Source organism: Triticum aestivum, unplaced genomic scaffold (assembly GCF_018294505.1).
Source record: "Triticum aestivum cultivar Chinese Spring unplaced genomic scaffold, IWGSC CS RefSeq v2.1 scaffold37374, whole genome shotgun sequence".
NCBI lineage: Eukaryota > Viridiplantae > Streptophyta > Magnoliopsida > Poales > Poaceae > Triticum > Triticum aestivum.
This window is the reverse complement of record NW_025228007.1, coordinates 140848-149504: the sequence shown is the minus strand read 5'-3', so window position 1 is coordinate 149504 and position 8657 is coordinate 140848.

Here is an 8657-nt window from a genome sequence, read left to right as displayed (position 1 = left end):
TGCATAAATGCCATGTTAAAATGATTTATTTCATAACTAATTAACCGTAACTCGGAATTTAATAAACTTTATATGTAAATGGGGTAGAAAAATGCATAGATTAACATGGTGCACTTTATTTTGCTCTTTAACAACATTAAAATTGCGTTTATGGCAGAACAGTACCAAATCTAAAATATGGACATGAGGATTTTCCGGAATTGTTGTTGTTTGTTTCCGGCCTCATTTAACTTGCTTAAATAGTTAGTTTACTTATGCTTCACCTCTTGCCATGTTTAATAATATTTAATATTGTTGGGTACATAAACGAGAGAGAACTAGATAATTGATGTGGTGTTTCTTCAATATGCAACTCGTTGCATATTGAGCTCCATTTAATTTGTATTATTGTTTGTTGCACTTTGCCATGCCATGCATATTTAAACCGGACATGCATCATAATTGTTGGTGCATCATGCCATGTGTATGTGTTGGTTGTTTAGTATGTTGTGTGTTTCTTTCCGGGTTGCTTCTCTCGTTAGCTTCGGTTTTGTTCCGGAGTTGTGAGGATTCGTTCGACTACGTTCGTTTGTCTTCTTCATGGACTCGTTCTTCTTCCTTGCGGAATCTCAGGCAAGATGACCATACCCTCGAAATCACTTCTATCTTTGCTTGCTAGTTGTTCGCTCTATTGCTATGCTGCGCTACCTATTCACTTGCTCTTCAAGCCTCGCAAATTGCCATGAACCTCTAACCTTTGTCACCCTTCCTAGCAAACCGTTGTTTGGCTATGTTACCGCTTTGCTCAGCCCCTCTTATAGCGTTGCTAGCTGCAGGTGAAGATGAAGATTGATCCATGTTGGATTATGTTTTTGTTGGGATATCATTATATCTCTTATATTATTAATGCATCTATATACTTGGTAAAGGGTGGAAGGCTCGGCCTTATGCCTGGTGTTTTGTTCCACTCTTGCCGCCCTAGTTTTCGTCATACCGGTGTTATGTTCCTTGATTTTGCGTCCCTTACGCGGTTGGGTGATTTATGGGACCCCCTTGACAGTTCACTTTGAATAAAACTCTTCCAGCAAGGCCCAACCTTGGTTTTACATTTGCCTCACCTAGCTTTTTTTCCCTTGGGAGTCGCGCTCCCGAGGGTCATCTTATTTTACCCCCCGAGGCCGGTGCTCCTCGGAGTGTTGGTCCAAACTAGAGCCACTTGCAGCGCCACCTCGGGGAAACTTGAGGGCTGGTTTTAGTTGTACGTAGTGTTCATCCGGTGTGTCCTGAGAACGAGGTACGTGCGACTCCTATCGGGATTGTCGACACATCGGGCGGTTTTGCTGGACTTGTTTTACCATTGTCGAAATGTCTTGTAACCGGGATTCCGAGACTGATCGGGTCTTCCCGGGAGAAGGAATATCCTTCGTTGACCGTGAGAGCTTATAATGGGCTAAGTTGGGACACCCCTGCAGGGTATAAACTTTCGAGAGCCGTGCCCGCGGTTATGTGGCAGATGGGAATTTGTTAATATCCGGTTGTAGAGAACTTGACACTTGACTTAATTAAAACGCATCAACCGCGTGTGTAGCCGTGATGGTCTCTTCTCGGCGGAGTCCGGGAAGTGAACACGGTTTCTGGGTTATGTTTGACGTAAGTAGGAGTTCAGGATCACTTCTTGATCATTACTAGTTGACGACCGTTCCGTTGTTTCTCTTCTCGCTCTTATTTGCGTATGTTAGCCACCATATATGCTTAGTGCTTGCTGCAGCTCCAGCTCACTACCCTTTCCTTCCTATAAGCTTAAATAGTCTTGATCTCGCGGGTGTGAGATTGCTGAGTCCTCGTGACTCACAGATACTTCCAAACAGTTGCAGGTGCCGATGATACCAGTGCAGGTGACGCAACTGAGCTTAAGTGGGAGCTCGACGAAGATCTTGTTCGTTGTGTTGTTTCTTTTCATGTTGATCAGTAGTGGAGCCCAGTTGGGACGATCGGGGATCTAGCAGTTGAGTTGTCTTCTTTTATTTTGGTTCCGTAGTCGGACCTATGTGTGTATCTTGAATGATGTATCTTTTATTTATTTATTGTGTGAAGTGGCGATTGTAAGCCAACTCTTTATCCCATTCTTGTTCATTACATGGGATTGTGTGAAGATGACCCTTCTTGCGACAAAACCACAATGCGGTTATGCCTCTAAGTCGTGCCTCGACACGTGGGAGATATAGCCGCATCGTGGGCGTTATATGCTTGACGGAGGCGATGCGGAAAAGCAGGGCGCTGTTGAACGGAGGCGAGTCGTCGGAGTCGATATCTTCATGGCCGTCACGCCAGGTCTTGTCAGCCGTCGCCGTTCTCCCGCCACCGCGTCCTAGTCGCGGTCACTGTGCCGTGCATCAGCTACCACGCATGCGCCGCGTCGTGGTCGCTGCTGCTCGGCCACCAAGTTTGGGCCGCAGTTGCATATCCACTGATTGGCGTGAGAAGATGCGGTGGAGCGAGGGTAAGGAGATGGCATTACCTGGGCCGTCGTTCGTCGCTGCTATTGATGCGGCACTCCTGTTCGTCGCCCCTGCCACATCGAGCACCTCATGGACTCGGTGATGAAGAGAAGAGATGCGGATCCACCGCTCCAATCTAGGAGGAGGCCGGCGGCGGTGATTCCTCTCTGCAAGACACGGGATCGATAGCGAGGGGTCTGGTGGAAGGGGGTGGGAGGTGGGAGTTGGGACGTACGTACGTGTGGGTTGTTTTCTTTTCTTTTCTTTTTTTCTATCGTGCACGGAGGGGTTGTGAGGAGGTCTGATTTTTCCTTCACGGGCATAAGTTACGTACGAGGCTGGAGAGGTCGAACCACGAGGGGAGGTCGAACCATCACGACGTTCGATCCCCCTTTAATAGTAGAGATTTGTAGACAAAAAGATTAAAGATTTTGGCCTGTGCAAAAAAAACCCAAATGTCAACCTAAATTTATTTATTTATTCAACCGGTGAAACACCACTACTCCATTTCGCGTGAAAATTTTCAAGGATGCTTGCGACACTAACACGAACATCTACAAAAGAAATCTTAATTTTTGAAAACATTTACTAATATTTTTGTTTACTATTCACGCAGGAGCGGCTCTCCTGGGAGCCAAGACGCTATTCTCCGAATCGGGTGGACTATAGTAAAATTGTTTCGTTTAGCTATGTGAACCTGTGAATTAAATGGTACTCTTGTAAATGTATATATTGTATGATCACCGTACGGTACTCTTGTGAATTACTAATACTAGACAAAGATGTCAGCATGTGCCGCACCTTCATTTGTTGATGTGCTTTTGTTTCCAGTGATCCTTTGGTGCTATGAATGAATTCTCCGTACTTGCCGTATGATCAGATAGTCTCATTACTATTGTATTACTATTGTCTGGCTAAAGTCCTGCTTTCAGGAAAGTGAGCGATGCAAAACGGATGTCAAGACATTTTCTTCTGCTTATACTTCCCGAGCAGCTCATTCTGGAAAAGGATTAGCATGTCCGATCTCTTCTTTGCATTACAGTGAATAAATCTGTTGTAGAAACAAATTCTGTACATGTAGTTGCAATGCCCTCCTAATAATCTGGTGCAAGTTTGCTTAATCTGACCCTTTTGATTTACACTGGTTGTTGGCAGCGACCTAGCAAGATGCTCAGTTCAGTACAAAATCTATGTTCGATTGAGTAGTACTATTGTGGGTTCGCAAGGCCTTTCTGGGGGCAAGATGCGAATGTACCAAGGGGTGTATGTAAAAGGATTAGTGAATTGATCCTGCCCCTTCCATGGAGATCCAACGCACCAGGAGATCTTGTAGCAGCGTATCATGGGATGAACCGTAGCACTGGATACTTTCCCAATTTCTCAGTCTTGTGAACCCCTGTCCCCAACCGATTCTGGATGGATCGGGAATCAGGAAATAGGATGGCAACACAAAGCCTGAAACTTTGCTTGCTGACTATCTAGTGGTCGTGTAGATTGGACGAGGCATTTCCTTAGAGCAACTACACCCGCAAACCCCCCTTATATGCCCGGGCGGACTGCTTGGTCATTGACCAATCAGAAAAATCCGAGTCAGACGGACCCCTCATACCGCCCAAAACGTCCGGGCTCACTAGCATCCCTCATATCCAGTCCAAATCTGGAGCGTATATGGGGTGGCGCAGATGCGTCCGCCAAGTCGGATCTCGCCCACGTCGGACGACCCCGACCCCACATATATTCGTCCCCATCCGTCCCTGGACCAAATCCTGGCCACATCACTCCATCCGTCCCAGCCTCTCTTCCAGCGATCTTTGGCCTTCTCCGGCATGGCGGGCAGCGGATCCCACTCCAACCACTCCCGATCCATCGACTGGAGTGTCATTCCATGCGGTGAGGAGGAGGCTATGGCCATCCGCATGGCTCTGCCGCTCCTGAGAGGAGTGCACCCAACCCAGGTCAAATTTGATCCGACGAGAATCCATTGCCCCGGTGCAACTCGCGCTCAGATCCGTTGGGGCTAGAAGCTCGAGGTCCGTGTGTCATCCCTTCCCCGATCTGAAGGAGTACGAGGGTTATAGGGACCGGTGTGCCCGTCGCAACAAGCAAAGGGGGCGGGAGCATGAGGCCTGCCTCGTTGCCAATGTGGCGGAGGCAGCGGATGCAGATGCGGCGTGGCGTGCTGTCGCGAAAGAGGAAGCCATCCATGCCCACATCCTCCAAAAGCGGCAGAGGAGGAACATGCGCGCCCTTGCCTGAGAGTAAGCTCGGGCGGTCTGTGCCATGCCGGACTCCCCCCATCCCCCCAATGAGAAGGAGGAGGACAATGATGTGGCAGACAGCTAGGGATGCAAGCAGGCATCCCGCATAAACCCGCAAAAACAGGATTTTAGTTTAGACTGAACTAAAGCTAAAACAGGGAGGATTATAAATAACTTGATCTACTTTGAGTACGAAGTGGGGCGGATCGGGCGCCGCTCTGCATCCCTACGGACAGCTCCGTTGAGGAGGAGATCTGGCTTGATCCATATTGCGTCTTCGACTGCTACTTCCGCGACAAATACGCCAAGGGCGCTGAAAAGGGCAAGTGTGGATGATCGTTGTGCATAGCTTAGTATGTATGCAGAACATGCCAAATTCTGATAGTCCGATGACATGTATCTTCTATATCTAAATAGGAGCCCCCACTAGCTGATTTTCCTGACCTGTGGTGAAGCCACGTCACCCCCTATTTTCCCGCTCGCAGTGTCCACATCCTGCGTCGGTCGCTGGTCCCGCTCCCCTTCCTCGGTCACGCCTGCCTCGGTCGCTCGATTCGTTTTGCCTTGCATGTGTCCAAGCCCATTTGTTTGCACGTTATCAGCCCATCGAAAGCCCATACGAAAACAAAACCATGAGAAGTGCATAGTATAGGATATAAGAAAAAAATATAGCCATCCTCATCTCTCCCATCGCCTGCATCTCTCGTTCGGCCGGCCGCCGCCGCCCACCAGGGGCCCTTCCGTCATCTCCCCCGGCAATCCCTGGGCAGCCGCTGCCGCCCATGATGTTCCACGAGCAGCCTCCACCACCCATGCTTCCCTCCATCCAGCCATCGCCCGACGCTGCTAACCCTTCCGCCGTCACCGGCGGCGGTTGTTCCCCTGCCAGCCACCACCGCTAGCTCTTCCGCCGCTGTGCATTAACTCGAGGTCATTCGTTCATCTGCCCGCTGCCGTTTTTTTTTGGCCGCAATCTCTTCCACCACCATGCCACAAATGCGCATGAAACGGCCGCACTCACCACTCCATTGATGAGCCCTCATTATCTCCGCCTCCGTTACCCTTCCTTTCTGGAGAAAACTGTGCTTAAAACCCCCTCTGTACCGCCATCGTCATCGACCATGGACGCTTGCTCGCATCCACATCTGGGAACGACCTTCTGCTATGTGTAGGTGCATACTCCCTATTTTCAATCGTCGTCTCTGAATATTCCTATCCTGAAGATTATGTTCTCCAATTTCTCAAGATGCACTAGGAATCAAAAGGTGCTGAATGTATCGGTCTTTGGCTGCTTGGATTACTTCACAGGTCGTTTGCTGCTACCATTTGTTTCACATTGTTATTTAATCTCACTTTGTCATCTGCATAGATAATATAAGATGCTAATAGGGAAACGTTTGGGGCCGGGGCACCGGCCGAAGCTTCGGCCGGTCCAGTCCACGCGCGCACGCCGCGACCCAGTCGCGAGCAACCACGTGGCGCTGCGGATCTCGCGAATCTCGCCTCATTCCTGTCTCGCAGCTCCGCGGATCTCGCCCCCATCCTCATCTCCTGCAGCGCCGGCGCCCACATCTCGCCGTCGGCCATGGAAGGTCGAATCCCCCGCGCGTCCATGGATGTAGATCTCACCCCGCCATGCTTTACAGCCCGTTTCGCCATTGGATGCAGCCCGTTGACCAATCCCCATCCCCGGCGGTTGCAACTCCCACACGTCTCGTGCTTCTGCCTCGCCGCCGACGAGCCGGGCGGTGATGGTCGACACTGGAGGCTTCTGCAGAATCGTCGCACCCCCTCATGTTGCAACCGTTTAAAAAAAAGCTTCATCCCCTAGATGAAAAGCTTCAACCGGATGTAGAGAAAGCTACAAGCGGTCAGCGCCATCGCCGGAAAGCTACAACCGTTGACATGAAATGCTACATCCTTCGATTAAAAAAGCTTCAACCGAAACGACACAAAAAGCCTTGACCAAGTGCTGCTAAAAAGAAAATAGCTACAACTTTTGGTAGAAAAGCTTCAACGGTTGTTGGAAAAAGCTCCAACCATTGAGAGAGAAAGCTACAACTAGACACTATGAAAATAAGAAAGCTTCAACCAGCGACGGCTGGAGGTGGAAGAAGATGATAAAATGCTGCAGTTTTGCTACATGCTTCAACCGGCATAGATTTTTGCTACAACTGGCATAGCATTTTGCTACAACTAGCGTCACGTTTTGCTACAACACACAGCCGGCGTCGCGGTTTTGCTACAACTAGCATCGTTTTTTGCTACAACCGGCATAATGTTTTGCTACATCCATCACGGCCGAGCTGCGACCCAGCACGGGTTTCTGTGAATTCCGGCGGCAAGATCCAGCACGGGGGGCAGGGGCGGATGCTGCAACCGGTCGCCGGCGAGCTGCTACGGGCTCGCGGCGAGCTGCAACCTCGACCGGCCATAACGGAGCTCGAGCCCAAATCCATGGCGGCAAGGAGGTCATGACGTATGAAGACATGATTGAAGCAATCCCAAGGCGGCTTGATAGGTGGGGGAGCCCCTCGTCGACGTGATTCGGCCGCGGGGAACGAATAACAGGCGGATCTAGCCGCCGCCGCCGCGGATCGGGGACGGGCAGTCGCGGGGGGATCCAGCTCCCCTGTTTTCCTTGCTGTGGCTGTTCGTACACGGTCGTAACAAAACTGTTCTTTTTTGCTGCAATGGTTGCTTCAGTCCGTGTATGCGCGCAGATCTAACGGTCCATGCAAACCGCATCGGACGGCTGGGCCTCGACCGGCCCAACTGTTGGGCCGGTGCGCCGGCGCAGATCGCTGCCCATGCTAATATGACAGTCTAGGATTTGAAGTTTCGAGGTACTTGGCATTAGTTCTTCTAGATACACCTACCTTATCCAAAAAAACACTCTTGGTTACCATACTATTATACCTCAAACAGTGCCTTCGTTTTTTTTGTTTTTTTTAGAAAAGGAGGATGACCCCCAGCCTCTGCATATGGGAGATGCATACGGCCACTTTATTGATTATTTTCGAGGACCTTACAAAGTATTACAAATAATATATCTGAATCCACCATCTTGGCAACATATGCCGCTACTCCTATCCATATGATGAAGGGGTGCTAGCTGGGCCACTACCCAAACCACTCACCTAAGCCTAACATCAAAAGCCGGAAGCCCAGCCGAGCCACATACCGGGTCTGGGGCACAATCCGGTCAGAGCACTCGTGTGTCGTCGCCGCCATCTTCCACAGGTCCGTCTTCAGATCATATTGAGGCTTCTACCTTGTCTAGCCACTGCCATCGACGTCACCATGACGGCAGACAACTACCTCCTCCTGCGCGAGTCCATCTCCGCGCATCGGACGCCGAGCCTCCACAGCGCCATGCCGCCGATCTCCGCCGCCATCAATGTGTGAGATGAAGTACCCCTCCACCATCCCCCCAGCCATCACTAGCTCAAAAACGATGCCCCCAGGAGGGAAAGTGATAAAACGCCATCATCGTCCGATCCGGAAGACCCAGATCTAGGGTTTCCCCCGGAGCATCCCGAGCCTGATGACGCAGACTGCAACGACGATGCCTCGACAAGGGAACGACATCTAAGACGCCGTCATCGTCCGCCATGACCGTAGTCGGCGCGATTTTCATCGGCAGTTGCTCCACCAGACGTGCGCCACCGACGTCGCTGGTCCCTTCAACCGGAGTAAACTCCAAAACCATGCCCTAAAGAGGGACTACGCCGCAAAATCGCCGTCATCGCTCGATCCCAAGGAGATCTAGGGTTTCCCCCGGAGTTGCCCGCGCTGTCAAGGACCAGACAAGGGTAGAATCCCGGCGGATCTGCCCAGCTGCCGACGAGTCGCACCCGCCACCGTGCCGACGGCAGACCAGCGATAAAGGCCCATGCTTGGGCATAGATCCGGCCGCGCC